General features: G+C 43.0%; 2 protein-coding genes across 4 annotated transcripts in view; one reads left to right on the forward strand and one right to left on the reverse strand.

The window, feature by feature from the left end:
* The window catches only part of MACROD1 (mono-ADP ribosylhydrolase 1), a 496,680-nt gene that overhangs the window by 338,123 nt on the left and 140,897 nt on the right, over nt 1-17,660 (forward strand). The gene's annotated exons all lie outside the window — the stretch shown is intronic.
* Nucleotides 1-17,660, reverse strand: part of FLRT1 (fibronectin leucine rich transmembrane protein 1) — a 150,137-nt gene that overhangs the window by 66,787 nt on the left and 65,690 nt on the right. The window contains exon 1 of one of the 2 annotated variants that reach the window (XM_075281500.1): nt 3,694-3,804. The exons of the other annotated variant lie outside the window; for it this stretch is intronic. The gene's annotated coding sequence lies outside the window, so the exon portion shown is untranslated. Of the gene's footprint in view, nt 1-3,693; nt 3,805-17,660 lie in introns of those variants that run through there. 2 annotated transcript variants of the gene reach the window in all.

Raw genomic sequence — 17,660 nt, forward strand, 5'->3', positions numbered from 1 at the left:
ATAGGCTAGGGTCACCTGACTCAAATGGGGTCTTCTTGCTGTATCTGTTGCCGAGATGCTGCTGCTTTCCAATGAGGGCTTTGCCGTTTACCTCGCCCTTATTGACCTCAAAAACTCATTGGCAAAAATACCTGATTCAGGAGACCCTAACCTATGTATCTGCTGGGTTCTGATGACAGACTCCCTTCTACCGCCATTCACACATAATAATCCTCATTAATATGGGGACGAATAATCGTAGATATGATCACACTTCCTCATACACTTTGCATTTGTCAACACCACATCCCCTATTTACACTGAAAGATGTTATGCCAACAATATGGCCTTATATTCGGTCCATACGGTTTCACAATCAGAGGATGTGCCACGTTCCATTGTTTGCTGTATTGCAGAGATATTCCCCCATGATGGAGCGGTGTATAGAAGTAGCGCATATGGCGGTATGCATGAGGTCTAATGTGTATAGAAACAATGATTATAACCGCGTTGAACAGGAGGATGTAATATAATAATGCTATACATAATGAAAACACACAAAGAAGGGCAACATGTTCAGGCAAGGTTTGTAAGGTTTCATGAATGCCTTTGGGTACGCCAAATACTGTTTACAATTAAAAATGTGACATAGTTTATACAAGATGGGGAAATAGAAGTGAAGCCCAAGAGCCTGAGGCGCTCATGTATGAATAATGATCCAGGAGAAGGTAATTCTGGTCCTAAGAAAGCGTGATACATGTGTGCGGGTAATGAGGAGCGGGCTACAGATACTACTCGTGTCTACATAAATTGCGGTGGATTACAGTGCTATAGGATATTAGGAAGTGTATAATTGTGTATAGAGTAATACTCTGCATCCCATTATGTTAGCAGCTTCCTGGGGTGAGGATGTTTAACCATCATTATACAGTACAGCTGGTCCTGGACGCAAAGATTTTATCCTTCGGAGAGAGGAAAGTTATCAGATCGCTCATCCGTAACCAAGAAACGTGCACAAATTGGCTCCAATCTAACGGATGCCATGGAAAATCAGGAAAATTATTTATTTGTGTTGAAAGCTTCAACAAAACGCTGAGCTATTTTATCAGGTAAAACGATGAAAACCCGACGGACTTTATACAGTCAATGGGGTCCACTGGGTATCGTTGGTGTCAGTCATGCGACAGATCCAACGCTGCCGTCATTTTCATGGATCCCAAGGAAAATCACTAAAATTATCTGTTTGCAGCTGAGCTATTTTGTCTGGTAAAATGATAGACACCGTGACGGAAAATCTGAATGATCCCATTATAGGAAATGGGGTCCAGCAGGCATCTCTGGTGTCCGATAGATGACAGATTGTTGTCTCTTTTTGCGTTAAAAATGCAGATGTAAAGCTAGATGGGCAAAATAACTGAGTAATCTATGGCCGACTTATTACTATAGGATTGTTTGTCTGTCTGTCTGCAAGGAAAGATCTTCTCTTGCCGCTATCATCATCTGCTCCATAGACAGAAGTCGAGGGGAAGTCTGTGAGTCTTTCCCAAAGGACTCATAAAATGCAGCAGTTATCGCCTGTCACTTCCACTGAGCGGACGGCATTAACATCAGTGTATTTAATTATGCTTAACGATCCTAAAACATCAAATATTTAGAAGTGAACTCTGCTTCTCTTCTGGCTAAATAAACCTTCCCCCTCCCCGTGCTCATCACATGGAAAGCCGCCCGGATCTAAGCTCCTCTATTAGACACATAGCAAGATCCTGGCAGCAGAAAGGCGAAATATTGCACCGATTGGATCCTGGCATCACAGGGGTTAAGTGGTTCCTGTAAGCAAAGATGCAGCCCTGTTTGGGATAAGTGTATGTACGTGTGGAGTAGCTCAGTGACATGCGTGTGTCATGTTTAATTTGCAATGTCACCGCAGCCTGCTTTCAGCCTGTCCTCATGAATCACCAACAGAAAACAGAGCACATCCCCAAGAGGTGAATGCAAAACTTCCCTTTGCTAAGCGTCGCCCTGGAAGCCTGATTCACCCAGCACGTAAATCTTACCGGAAACCTGCAAATCTAACAAGTCACCAAAGCAGGTGCACACATGGCATACTGCAAAGAATGGGGCATCTACTGAACCTCTGTGTCTTCTCAGCTCAGACCGGGTTTATATATAGGTGGTTGGATCTTAGGAGGTTATAGATCGGTAATCACAGGGGAGTAATTTGAGGGGGGGTGACGGGTGCAGTAACCATAGGAGGCCCACATGCACTAGGGTAACTATAGGGGACTCAGTTGTCACTGGGCCTTCTAAATTTACCCCAGGCCCCCTGCTCACACATCACATTTTTTACATCCATTTATCAAATCTATTTAATGGATAGTAAAATGGCCGACCACCTGGTCACACAGAGATAAAGGTAAAGAAAAAAAAGATCCGTTTCTGCCCATTTTTTCTGATGGACGTAAAGATATAAGGTTTATTACATTTACGTTTTCTTATAAAAGAGGCATAAACGGATGATTATATTTTTTTTTCCATAGATCTCAATGTAAACAGATAGACATGTTAAAAATAAATAAAAGTGATGTGAATGGACCCTCAGACTGATAAAACTTCTTTGATCTCCTTTCTGATTTCCTTTATGGCTGACGGTCTGTGCATGGTAAATTTATGGCCCCTGTTCTCTGGTGCACTGGAGTGAGACAGGGGAAGATGATTCATGACATACAGCCTTTTATTGTCAGAAGGAGAAAATTAAAATTTCGATGCCAAAAGCAGCTGTTGACACCTCCTTGACTGTACTGACAAGTACTGTATGGCGGGCTACCTTGCAGCTACCTGATCTATACCCTAGTGGGATTCCTGCGGTCTGCGGTCTCAACACTTTCATTATCTTGGGTATGACAAAGCTAATCCAGAACAAGACTGTCCAGGTCGTGGCGTCACCGGACTCTTTAACTAAACTATCAGCATACAGCCATCTCTTTTTTGGCAAACACTGGAACCCCCCTGATCCGCAAGTTATTACTTATCATGTGGACTTGGTCCAACCCATTTTAGAGTTCACCATCAAGCCCACATGAAGAATGAAGTGATACGTTCTCATTTTGATGTAGACCAGTCACTTTGTAATCTCCAAGATTATGGTGTCTAGGGCTGCACTACCACAGGCACAACCAAATGTACCGTAAAACCGCCATGCTTTACCAAAATACAACCCCAGTCATCCATAGCAATTGCAGCACTTAAAAGGAACCTGCTAGGTCTATTTGGGAGACTAAACCACCCACAGGTCCAATGAACTCATCTCTAGGCCAATATATTTTTTTCCTATTGCGGCCATAGATGGTATTAATATAAGGTTATTTGGAACGCTAAGCCACCTAGCCATAAGGACCTGTTGGTTTAGTGTCCCAAGCAGACCCGAGAGGATCCCTTTAAAGACACAGTGCCCATTATACCAACTATACATAGCATATAGAAACACATAAAACTCATTTAACAAGGCAAAGTGCCACAATCCTGGAGCGTACGGCATACGAGTATATAATTATAAGACAGTCTCCGCACATATTGGAGAGGGGGTCCCTGGGCACCTTACACATGAACCTTATCAGCACTGGAAATCTGTCTGGCCTGCTTAGATGGTAGACCCTTTGGCACGGCTCTCTACTCCGCACAATATTTTCTGGGTCACATCATTATCTGTATACCCACCGATGATGCGAGAATATATGTGATTTCACAGCTCATAGACTTCTAGATGGTTTTTCTGCCCCTCAGTCCTTCTTGGTTTTCTCCGAGCCAAAACTCACTTCCCGTCAGACCTCCGTCTGTCACTCCGTCTGGAAGTTTCAAGTGTTTTTTACGTTAATTAAAAAAAAATCCTATTGACAAACCTGTTACATCTGACACAATGAGTGCCTTGCATCAGCAAACATCTGACATATTGTCCGTCTAAGTGCACCTAGATTTATATATTTAATGTATACCTTTTATGACCCTCTAAGTGCTTACACCTATATTTATACCTCTATATATTACTTGATTCTTTCACCCTTCAGTTCGGAAACTTACACCCACTCAAGCTGACCTCCAGATACCATTCACCTAAGACACCTACGCTAATATATATGTACATAGTAAGGATGTTGTGCGCTATTGTTGCCTAGAATATACACTTATATTATAATATTATTTCTTAACCATCCACGAGACTCATAAATCAAGATCCTTAATGGATTGGGAGTGAAGCAGTGTGTGTTTGTACGTGGGAAGGGGGGGGGGGGAGAAGGGAATAAATATATCTGGCAAGTGTTGGAGATAATGAATTAATATTGATTTGGAGACACAGGAAGGAGAGAGAGAAAAGGGAGTAACAACTTGTGCTTTGCTGATGTTTTATGGGGGGCGATCTCCCTGGACCTACCTACTAAGATCCAGAGAGGGCAAACTCGGAGAAAAACAAAGCTGTAAATAAGATAAGAAAGAAAGGAGAGACGCTGTTTTCCCAACCAAGTCACTATGGGCTTTGCTGAGTTACACAGCCCCTGGCTCCTTAAAATTTATAGCCATCCAGCACTAATGCACTTGGCACAACCGCCAGAAACCTAAGTACAGAGACCGAGCCCAAACAAGATGCAGACGCTGTGCAAACTGCTAGTCTGAGGCTCGGGTTAGCCCACGGGGCTGATACCCGAAAGACAAATGTTACTTTAAGGTCAAGTGCTATTAGCCTTTACTAGCCAGGAACAAATGCAAAGGCGGCCATGTCTGCTCCTCAGACTACACCGATACATAGATACCACACCATGAGAGCTGTTCATTATGGAAAAAGATGGTAGTCATTCTGGTGGCCTATTATTCTATAAAGCCAATCTATTGTATGGAACAACCAAGATGTTTTCCTTACAACTGAATCCATCGTAAGATTTAGGACTCTTCTTGGAAAAAAATTAAGGGCCCATTGCTACTTCCCAATGGGAGGCAGATCTGGCCAGAATTGGGAGCGGTTTTTGATGCAGAATTTCATCAAAATCAGCTCCAAATTCTGTTGTGTGAACATAGCCAACCTTTAAAATATAAAAATGATTTAAAAAAAAAACAAAAAACCTTACCTGTTTGGCTCATCGGTGCAGAATCTCCAGTGATTTCCCTATACAAGCACCAGGTACGTGATCACTGCAGTCAGTGGACTCATGTGCTCGGCTACTGCCATGATGGCTTCCATCGCTGAACAATGTGAACAATGGTGATGCTAGTAGTATGACCTATGAACCGTCCATGTTTGCAGTAACAGGAAAGACAGTCATAAGAAAGGAATGTTGTTGTTTTGTTTTTTGTTTTTTGGGGGGGGGGTTGTTTCGGCTGTCACATGATACACTACAATCAATTTAATCCTATGGACCTATTCACATGTCCATATGTTATGGTTTGGTTTTTGGACCATGCAAATGGCCCATTAAAAAATACAGCATGTCCTATTTTTGCCCATTTTCATACATCACACAAATCTATGATGATCCATGAAAAATGGAAGTCAGATGACCATTTTTCATTGCCAATTGGCATCACAGTGGTGTCAATAAGACCAGAGGTCAGTCATAACCTGCAGTGGTCACTTGCCAGCCACTTGTAAACCAAGACCAAGGGAAATGCTGGAGTTTTTGCTCTGGATTGACGGTTATTTTATTGGCTTTACAGATGTTTTTTGATGGTGCTGAATAACCCCGCAGTGACAGGTGGAAGATCCAGCTGCTTATGAGGGTTCTGCAATTTAGCATTGTTTGCATGTATCCAACATGGGTGCTATGGATGTCCTCACGTGTGCTCTCTTATGGTGCATGCATGGTACTCTGTTGTCACATCCCTATCAGGAGCGTGGGCATCTTGCTGTATGTATCTAGTGCTTTTGTGTTTCTTCCGAGTATTCATTCAGTCCTGCCAGTATATAGAGGTTGTGGAACAGTTCAGTGTCTTAACTTACTGTCTAGTAAAATTATTGTCTTTATAGGTCCCTAGGTCGGGATAAAGAGCCTACTGACCATGTGAAGTTATAGCGCTCTTTTCCTCTGAAGGATCTAGTTTACAGGAATCCCCAGCCTTTCCATGTACATATGCTTTATGGGGCTGATTTTATAAGGACCATGTCTTTCCGTGTCCCTTTGAGGAAAGTGGCGCAAACCTTAATAAGCTGCAATTTTTGTGCACAAATTCTGACTTGCAGAAAACGTGACTTTTTTCATGGCCACTTTTTTGGCACACGTTTTATCATAAATTATGAATCCTACACATTTTCCTTTCTCATAGAAGCTCAACACAGCCAGCAATGCTTATATAAACATACTGTCAGGTCATATCTGCCAGCTTGGCTGACAGGGGGCCATATGTATGTAAGAATCCTTCCTGGAATGTAATTGATCTATACATATATACACTGAGTGCGAGTGTAGATAGATAGATAGTAGATATATATATATACACACACACACATATACACATATATATGTATATGTACGCACACTGTGCGCATAGATATATACAATGAGTGCGCGTGTAGATAGATAGTATCTATGTAGATATATATATATATATATATATATATATACGCACACTGTGCGCATAGATATATACACTGTGTGTGTGTGTAATATATATATATATATATTGTATATACAGTCCTATGAAAAAGTTTGGGCACCCCTATGAATCTTAATCATTTTTAGTTCTAAATATTTTGGTGTTTGCAGCAGCCATTTCAGTTTGATATATCTAATAACTGATGGACACAGTAATATTTCAAGATTGAAATGAGGTTTATTGTACTAACAGAAAATGTGCAATATGCATTAAACCAAAATTTGACCGGTGCAAAAGTATGGGCACCCTTATCATTTTATTGATTTGAATACTCCTAACTACTTTTTACTGACTTACTGAAGCACAAAATTGGTTTTGTAACCTCAGTGAGCTTTGAACTTCATAGCCAGGTGTATCCAATCATGAGAAAAGGTATTTAAGGTGGCCAATTGCAAGTTGTTCTACTATTTGAATCTCCTCTGAAGAGTGGCATCATGGGCTACTCAAAACAACTCTCAAATGATCTGAAAACAAAGATTGTTCAACATAGTTGTTCAGCGGAAGGATACAAAAAGCTGTCTCAGAGATTTAACCTGTCAGTTTCCACTGTGAGGAACATAGTAAGGAAATGGAAGACCACAGGGACAGTTCTTGTTAAGCCCAGAAGTGGCAGGCCAAGAAAAATATCAGAAAGGCAGAGAAGAAGAATGGTGAGAACAGTCAAGGACAATCCACAGACCACCTCCAAAGAGCTGCAGCATCATCTTGCTGAAGATGGTTTCACTGTGCATCGGTCAACAATACAGCGCACTTTGCACAAATAGAAGCTGTATGGGAGAGTGATGAGAAAGAAGCCGTTTCTGCAAGCACACCACAAACAGAGTCGCCTGAGGTATGCAAAAGGACATTTGGATAAGCCAGCTTCATTTTGGAAGAAGGTCCTGTGGACTGATGAAACAAGATTGAGTTGTTTGGTCATACAAAAAGGCGTTATGCATGGCGTCCAAAAAAAACAGCATTCCAAGAAAAACACTTGCTACCCACTGTGAAATTTGGTGGAGGTTCCATCATGCTTTGGGGCTGTGTGGCCAATTCCGGCACCGGGAATCTTGTTAAAGTTGAGGGTCGCATGGATTCCACTCAGTATCAGCAGATTCTTGAGAATAATGTTCAAGAATCAGTGACGAAGTTGAAGTTACGCCGGGGATGGATATTTCAGCAAGACAATGATCCAAAACACCGCTCCAAATCCTCAGGCATTCATGCAGAGGAACAATTACAATGTTCTGGAATGGCCATCCCAGTCCCCAGACCTGAATATCATTGAACATCTGTGGGATGATTTGAAGCGGGCTGTCCATGCTCGGCGACCATCAAACTTAACTGAACGCAAATTGTTTTGTAAAGAGGAATGGTCCAAAATCCCTTCATCCAGGATCCAGGAACTGATTAAAAGCTACAGGAAGCGACTAGAGGCTGTTATCTTTGCAAAAGGAGAATCTACTAAACATTAATGTCACTTTTCTGTTGAGGTGCCCATACTTTTGCACCGGTCAAATTTTGGTTACATGCATATTGCACATTTTCTGTTAGTACAATAAACCTCATTTCAATCCTGAAATATTACTGTGTCCATCAGTTATTAGATATATCAAACTGAAATGGCTGTTGCAAACACCAAAATATTTAGAACTAAAAATGATTAAGATTAAGAGGGGTGCCCAAACTTTTTCATAGGACTGTATATAGTTCCATCATGATACAAAACTAAGTTTGGAAAAATGCAAATGCTGCAAAGCAAGAAACTTTTATAAAAAATTTTTTGGAAATTAAGAAAAAGAAGTAAAGGGAAATGTAAAACCATCAATATTTGGTGTGACCTTTGCTCTTTGGAGGCAGAGTCCTGGAAATGATGATACGGCCCCCACTGAAACCTGATCTCATCATCACCCAGTCTGTCTGGGATGACCTGAAGACACAGAAGGATTGGAGCGAGCCTACATCCACATCTGTGCTTAGTTCTTCCCTGCCGAGCTCCTGCAAGAACTGTCTGCAAGTACCGAGAAGAAGTGAGAGAAGGCAAAGGACAAAGGTGACAGCAAATAGTGATGGAGTTACATTTCTCTTTTCTTAATTCGCTTCATTTTGTTAGACAAACATAAATGATTAACCCTTCTATTACTGGAAGCCTTCTTACTTTGCAGCATTTTATCCACATCCGCCTATAATTTTTGCATAATACTGTATATATATATATATATATACACTGTATATACACACACACACACACACACACACACACAGATGGATTGTAAAAGGGAGCGTTAAATAAATGTTTGTGGCTGAGAGACAGAGATGATATAGAGTCGTGAAGTCATCCTGTTTTCCAGAAGTGAGTGCATGAAATTGAGAACTGCATATTTCATTCCTTGCTTGGGTGATGAGATGTCATTTGTTAATGGTGAGTGCCAGGGGCATACCTTGGAGCTCCTGGGCCCTAATATGAAGTCTTTATCAGGGCCCCTGCCTCTCCTATGCCATGTATTATATTAATATCCTCTTATGAGGCATAAATCAGCTTTGGGGCCCCCTGAGGCACTAGAGTGCAACTGCATCCCCTATAGCTACGCCCCTGAGCACCTGAAATGCTATGCTGGAATAGTTTCCGTGATTATGCTCCTTACAATGTGCTTAAAAGACACTTTAAACACCCCCCCACCCAAATTGTGGCGAAATAGTATCATTAAACGGATTATCCAGGTCCACCATCGTAGACGTGAGAAATGAGACATATTGATTGATAGCTTTGCTTTTATGCTTATACCTTGAACGTGAAGTTGATAATAGGATTGTGTCTTTAGGTTTTTTTTTTTTATCGTCTGCAACCCATTTTTTTTGGAAGCACATTTATTTATTTTATATTTTTCGGCGACTCAGTGAAAATGCAGCTTTCCTGGGCTCTTCTCCAAGGGATCCGTGTTGAGTGAGGGGGTGAGAGTGGGAGGGAAAGCTGCAGAAGTCAAATCTCGGCATGACTAAACAGCCATCACCATTTATTTTAATGTCTTTCTGGGCACCCGCTCTGTAATATATATCTATACACACACACACCGCAAATTTTACTGCTACATGCTGCTATATTAATCCAGGTCAAGTTCCTGCTCTATAGACGCACTACTATTTATGGGGCCATCCCTTAAATATCTCCTATTTAACCACAGTAGACGGGGCACAATATGCGGTGCTATTTATGCAGTTGTCTGGATTCTCTATCCGCCTTCCCCCAATAACAGGCCGAACCTCTACCTCATAGGGGGTCTCATTCATTGGAAAGCAGAGGCTCTCATGTCCAGGCAGCCTCTTGCTCAGGACGTCCTCGGGTGTTACCTGGTCAGGGGAACTGTCCATGGTGCTAGTATCGGCATATACGCATATCTTACCTATGTAAGTCTAGCTCTCCCAATACCAGCCGCTGCAAAGGCCATATAGAAAAATACAGGAGAGGCTTATTAAAGGTACTTTCTTCTTTAATGTCTCTGAAAATGTGGTTTGTAAAGGTGCCCATACCCCTTAGATAGGTGTTGGCCAACCAATGGCGACGTCTATTAACTATCTAATACAAATACTCAACTTGGCCAAGTGTGTTTGTGATAAATTTCGCTATACTTGCCCACTCCTAAACAGAGCTATCCTACACCGACTATTGATAAAACTCACCACAAAGTTTGAGTACATATATTAGAAGGAACCCATTATGGTGACAAGTTTATACGTTCTGCCAGGACAATGGTGTATACTAGCGAGCTTCATTCTGATGCTCTACAGTTATTGCAAAACAAAACTACAACTCCCAGCATACCGACAACTGCAGGCTCTCGGGGCATGCTGGGAACTGTAGATTTACAATTGCTGGAGAGCCAAGGGTCGGTAGTCACTGGTTTGGACCCAGATAGGTTGACCAGATTTGATCCAGCAGTCTGTCCCACTTTAGCAGTCTTTCCTGTATCCTTCAGTCACTGCTTAGGACCGCCCACTGGACTCATAAGCTTAAAATGAGCACTTTCTAGGAGTGCTAGTTCTAATGAAACCCTAATTCTCTTGGCCCCAAAGTAAATGTACCCCCACCTACCATGTGTCATTTATAATACTGGTGTCCTCTTATATTGCATGGGGGAGATGAGACCCAGCTATGACTACTACCTATGTAACCCCACAGCAGGGATCAGCAAACTTCGGCATCCCAGTTTCTAAGGAGCTGCAACTCCCAGCGTGCAGCTCCCAGAATAGCAGAGCAGGTATGCATGCTGGGAGTTGTAGTTCCACAACAGCTGATGTGTCAAAGCTTACCTACCCTGCCTAGAGCAATGTGGCATCAAAGTGATCACCATTAGCAACTTCCCTTTGCTATTTCCTAAGCTGCCAATGTTTCTCCTTTACCCATAACTAATAATAATGGCGATGTCAGTCTGACGTGGCGTATTACTTGAGTTGTGTGACAGCGACAAATTAGAAATGTTACTAATCTCCAGATCACCTTCATGTGCACTGAAAACTCTGCAATACCTGAGATCAGTATGTATGTGTACAGACCTGCGGGAGGTTTATCATACGCACGGCCAATCTTATATTTCCAGGGTACTATAGATTGCTGAGGTCAGACCCGAAATCAATAACAGACCTACAATGCCTGATAATAAACCCTACCAAATGCCGTGTCTCTGGGGTGCTGCCAGCCATTGTAAGACCGGCAGAAAAGCAATAGAAGAATTCACCAATTCCATTCATAACATAAAATAACATTTTTTCTGGGTTAAATGATGTATGTGGTATATGAATAGTAATACAGGGATGTTCACGTCATGGTCACCATAGCGCAGACTATGACTACACGTACTATAGTCGTAGATCAGGCCCAAGTACACGGAGCAGAAACCCCATTCCTGAAACCCAAGTGGCTTACAGGAGACGACTTGGGTCTGTGGGGGAACAAGCAGCCAGATAAAGTCATCCCCAAACCCAAAGCTGCCAAGTACCAACCGAGGCTTAACCTAATGGACCGGGCCTTCTGGCTTTTACGATTCCCTCACGTCTCCTGAGCTTTCTTGGCGTCTCCCTTCTCCGCCCTCTTTATAGCCTATTGTGAGGTGCGGACCAGTTCCTGCCATCACTGCCTCCACTTTCTGCTCCAATGTGGCCCACTATTCCACCATGGGACCATGGGAAATTTTACTATGCCTGTATAGTAGCGCCCCCTATGGGTATGGTCTGCAGCACGCTTAGTAGGCTACAATCTCATGAATATAGATGAGATCATTCAGGGGCAATGAGTTGTTTCTAAAATAAGTAGACGTGGACCCTCCTCTAATTGACGGCAATGTTACAACTACACATATCAGATTCTATGTACAGTGTAATAATGAAGAAATCATCCGTGCTGGAAGGAAACATCATCGAGTGTCATTGTGTAATTATTACGATACGTCATGGCGCCGCTCCACCGCCTCCTTATACTGTTGATGTTGTTTTATGTGTCAGGAGGCCCTGTGGGACCCAAAGCATAAGGCCCCATCTGCAACATCAACATCTACAATCCTATTGCCATACTACTGCCTCGTATTGTATACTTGCCGGATACGCACTAAGGAATCTGTAATAAAACCGTAATGTAATTTCTTGTTATTCTGTATAAAATTTATCTCTCAACTTTCTATTTCAAAATTGTATCTTCTCATCAGTAAAGTGCCATAAGGGAATGTAATGAAAAATATTAATGAAATATATTATACCCCTTTGGTTACAAGGCAGTCTGTGCCACCATATGTTTCTGGCTAAGCTGAAAAGGAAGAAGGCAAATGTTGTGTTTTCTGTGCATAAACAGGCCCGCAGCTCGATTAATAAAATTGGACAAATGTATTCGGGAGGCCAAGAACGGAGTAAAATAAATAGAATTGTCAGATCAATGCACATCTCCATCCTTTTCAAGGAAACAAGTAGCTAAGACCAATGTTAATATAAAACATATATTCTAGGGGTAGATTTATGAAGGCTGTTGCAGGCCCCGCAAGGTGCACCTGATGTATCAAGAGGCTCTGGTCTCCTAAAGGTGTTGTCCCGGATTATTTTTGGCCATATATATGTGATCGATGGTCCCGGCCCATGGACTGGTCATCTGTGAGGAGCCATTAGGTCAACACTTCCAGAAAAATTTCATGGAAAGTGGCAAGTGAGGCCTCAAAAGGGACTTGTACCATATTAGCACCAGGGGCGTAACTAGGAATGGCAGCACCCCCCCCACAGACCTCGACCAACCGACCCCCTTCCCTGCATTTCTGCGCATACTATTGTGTCCCATAGTGGCCCCTACACACAGTATTATTTCCCATAGTGGCCCCTGCACACAGTATTATGCCCCATAGTGGCCCCTGCACATAGTATTATGTCCCTTAGTGGCCCCTGCACACAGTATTATGCCCCATAGTGGCCCCTACACACACTGTTATGCCCCTTAGTGGCCCCTGCACACAGTATTATGTCCCTTAGTGGCCCCTACACATAGTATTATGTCCCATAGTGGCCCTTGCACACAGTATTATGCCCCATAGTGGCCCCTGCACACAGTATTACACACCTTAGTGACCCCGGCACACACTATTATGCCCCACTATGGACACCCATGAACAATTATTATACTCTGGGGTCTTTTCAGACTCCAGAGTATAATAGTTGGAGACCCAGGAGGGATACAAACATTTAAAAAAACCACTGTTACTTACCTCTCCCTGACTTGGCTGCACTTTCTTCCACTGTCAGCCATCTTCAATGACATCTGGGACGTCATGTGGCCGGGGGCCTGCGTCACCCTGTGGCAGTCGGTTCCGCGGCTACCCCGGTAGTTATGCTCCTGATTAGCACCTATTAGGGCCAGAAAAGCATCATAGACCGGATAAGGAATTTCCCTTATTGTGTTAGCATTGTTCATTATCTGTATTGAAATTTGACATATTTGAAGAAACTCTGTAACCTATGATTCAGTGGCTTCCACAGGCGCAATGCATGCAGCAGAGCATTGTGTATAAACTGCAGCCTACGTCTACCCGAATGTCCCTCTAGCTCTTGCCTAAATTACTTGTGAACCCAATTTCACCATGATACTGTGGCTCTTGAGGGATGATATAAGATTAGCCTTTTATAGCCCCTTTATCGTAACACCCTGGGAACAATGGAGGAGAAATCACTAAAACGTCCAATATATTACCCAATTTTTCACACGCGGCCATGTTTCGTACCCTGACTGTACATGGCAGCAGGTCTCTGAGTTACTTACTTAACTGCAATTGTGTATTTTTTGTCTTCAATGTCACAAAGGCCAATGAAACTAAACGTACTGTGGCCATAAGCAATGAAACTGATTTGATAAGCGTTTCACTTATCTGCTCCCAAAAGTACTGACTCCAGTCACACAAATCATCTCCCTTGCTGAGGACCGGAAGTCCCGGAGTTACCGACACGTCAGCTGTAATGTAATGACTGCAGATAAAATCTCTCACCTCACCGGGACTCTTTCCTTACAATGAAATATTGTTATCTCTTGTAGACCGAGTTTACACAGTGCAAGTTCATGAAGTTTTTGATGAGTTATTTTACTAAACCAGGATGAAGTCCTAAATAGAATTAAGGTCCAAAGCTCCATTCATCCACACGGCTCAACTGAACCCAATTTATGTGAATGGGGCTATTTACATTGCCAATTTTTTTGATGGTCCATTTTAACAATCCATCAAGAAATAGGACATGACCGACTTTTACTATGAGCGCCCCACAGATGCAAAACGGCCATGACAAATAACTAGAGGTGAGCGAACAGTGAAATATTCGAAATATTATTGGCCGAATTCCGTACTCTGGCCAATCAGCACTGGCTAATGCATTGTATTGGCGTGATGAAGCAGTGCTGAATGTGTGTGCTTAGCACACACATTCAGCTCTACTTCATCGGGCTAATAGAATGCATTGGCCAATCAGCGCTGGCCAATGCATTCTATTAGCGTGAACTGAGTTTGCACAGGGGTTCTAGTGCACCCTCGGCTCTGCTACATCAGATTGCTACATCTGATGTAGCAGTGCCGAGTGTGCATCAGATGTGTAGTTGAGCAAAACTGACTCAGCACTGCTAAGTCTGCATTCGCATAGGAATGCATTGGCCAGCCTTCGGCCAATCAGCGCTGGCTCTGCCGGAGGAGGCGGAGTCTAAGGTCGGACCTGAATGGAGACTGGTGTGGAGCTATCTTAGACTCCGCCTCCTCCAGCAGAGCCAGCGCTGATTGGTCGAGTTCCGTACTCTGGCCAATCAGCACTGGCCAATGCATTTCTATGGGGAAAAGTTAGCTTGCGAAAATCGCAAACTGACAGGGATTTCCATGAAATAAAGTGACTTTTATGCCCCCAGACATGCTTCCCCTGCTGTCCCAGTGTCATTCCAGGGTGTTGGTATCATTTCCTGGGGTGTCATAGTGGACTTGGTGACCCTCCAGACACGAATTTGGGTTTCCCCCTTAACGAGTTTATGTTCCCCATAGACTATAATGGGGTTCGAAACCCATTCGAACACTCGAACAGTGAGCGGCTGTTCGAATCGAATTTCGAACCTCGAACATTTTAGTGTTCGCTCATCTCTATTTAGGAGGAGTGCTGTGCAGTTAAAGTGCACAGACCCCATTATAGTCTATGGGGTCCGTGCGCTTTAACTGCACAGTGCTTGCAGTTGCGCTAATAAAAAGTAAGCTCCCTCGTAACAGCAAGCTGCCAGCACTCCCGGCTAGCAAAGACGAGCCTGCTGCAGAACCAGCGTTGATTTGCCGCAGGCTCGTCCTTGCTAGTCAGGAGAGCTGGCAGCTTGCTGTTACGAGGGAGGTGACTTTTTCTCATAGGAATGAATTGACCAGTGTTGATTGGCCAGTGTACAGTATTCGGCCAATCAACGCTGGTCCTGCCGGAGGCTCGTCTGTGAGGAGGCGGAGTCTAAAATCGGACCAAAATGGAGACTGCTGTGGTCCGATCTTAGACTCTGCCTCCGGCAAAAGCAGCTTTGATTGGCCGAATGCTGTACACTGGCCAATCAACGCTGCTCAATTCATTCCTATGAGAAAAAGTAAGCTCCCTCGTAACAGCAAGCTGCCAGCTCTCCTGTCTAGCAAGGACGAGCCTGCTGCAGAACCAGCGTTGATTGGCCGAATGCTATACACTGTATAGCATTCGGCCAATCAACGCTGGCTCTGAATCAAATTTTTACTGCGAATAGTTAGTAGTATTCGATCGAGTACGAATATTTCATCATTTTATATTCGATCGAATACCTACTCTAACCCATTTTACAAATCAGCTGCCTGAATAGAGCTCTGAGGAGAACCTTTCACCACCGCCACCAGTTTTGGTTCTTAGCATCTCTTAATAGTCTTTGCTCCACTGATTCCAATGTGGTTGGAATTTTCTGTCTACCTGCCACCATTCCTGAGCAACGAATGCAGTTAGCTTTGGTGCCTGATGTGCTATTTAGGCTCTGTAATGTCAGGTGGCCAGTGACAGACAAGGGGCGTTATTTAGAGCTCTAATCAGAGTTAGCCAGTGTCAGAGCTCAGACTCACACCCCTTGTCTGCTCCTGCCTGACACCGCCCTCCTGACAGTACAGAGAATAGCTAGTATATCAGGCACCAAAACTAACAGCATTGATTGCTCAGGAATCGTGGGGACTAGAGAGAAAATTCCAACCATACAGGATTCATTGGATGGGCATTTATTAAATGATGTAAAGAGCAGGACTTGTCGGAGGTGGTGAAAGGTCCTCCTCAAGATAATTATATATGTGAAAATGGTCGACTACACGGCAGCTGATCAGTCATCTGTGGAATTGTAAAACTGGCAAATGGATACACAGGTCTCGCCTAACATTTTTTTTTTTTTTTTAAATGTAGATTGTGAGCCCCACTTAGAGCTCACAATGTACATTTTTCCCTATCAGTATGTCTTTGGAATATGGGATGGAAATCCATGCAAACACGGGGAGAACATACAAACTCCTTGCAGATGGTTTTATGCCCTTGGCAGGACTTGAACACCAGGACTCCAATGCTGCAAGGCTGCAGTGCTAACCACTGAACCGTGTGGCCCCCTGCCTAACATATTTTTGTCGGATATGTTGAATGATTATTCTTAATTATTGACCATTTTGACGATGTTTAGGCCCCGTTGCATTTTTTTTTTTTTTTTTAAAGCAACCTACATTGCCTTATTCAATGCAACTGGTATACAAAAACATATAGTGTCTTATTGGGGCTGTGGCATCGGAGTCATGGAGTAGGAGTTGGGGCCAATTTTAGATGGAGTCAGAAGAAAGTTACCAACACACGGATAAAACTCGGCCATATGCATGAAGCCTTACCTCATAACCAGGGAGTGTTCCAATGATTTGTTCTGTTATATTTTATAGGATAGACCCTACAAATATCAGAACATACCCGGGCTACACACCTGATCATGTGCATAAAGCCATAGGATGAACATACAGGAGCAGCACTGGCCACATATATACGGTGTCTAAAGCCACACACCACAATGATCAGGCATCGACCACCACCGTTGGTTGGGGTTCTGGATGTGGCCAATCGTTTGTACATCCTAAGGACACCACTTCAGGACTGTTCATTGCATAAAGTACAGATGGGACAGTGTGGCCATTGGCAGATGACTTTAGGAAGCCAAGTTCATACAAGTTAAATGATAAAGTGAAATAGTTTTTTTGCTGCTGATACAGAATATAAAATAAAAATCATAATTTTATTGATATAGTATTTCTTTCCCAGAGGCATCTAAATCACTATACATGAGCTCCTGAAGGAGCTTATTTACATAGCCGTAGTGCTCGCTGTTTTTGTGCATAAGAAATCAATCTGCATTTCAAAAGAAACCTTTAGGGAGGATTCACACACGGTAGATTCTGTTGCAGTAATTTCTGTGACTCTCCCATTCATCTAAAAGGAACTTTCAGACATCCATGTGCTCAATTACAAAACAACTCCTCTCAGATGAGTGGAAATGATGGATATTTGCA

The sequence above is a fragment of the Leptodactylus fuscus genome, chromosome 7, assembly GCF_031893055.1.
Source record: "Leptodactylus fuscus isolate aLepFus1 chromosome 7, aLepFus1.hap2, whole genome shotgun sequence".
NCBI lineage: Eukaryota > Metazoa > Chordata > Amphibia > Anura > Leptodactylidae > Leptodactylus > Leptodactylus fuscus.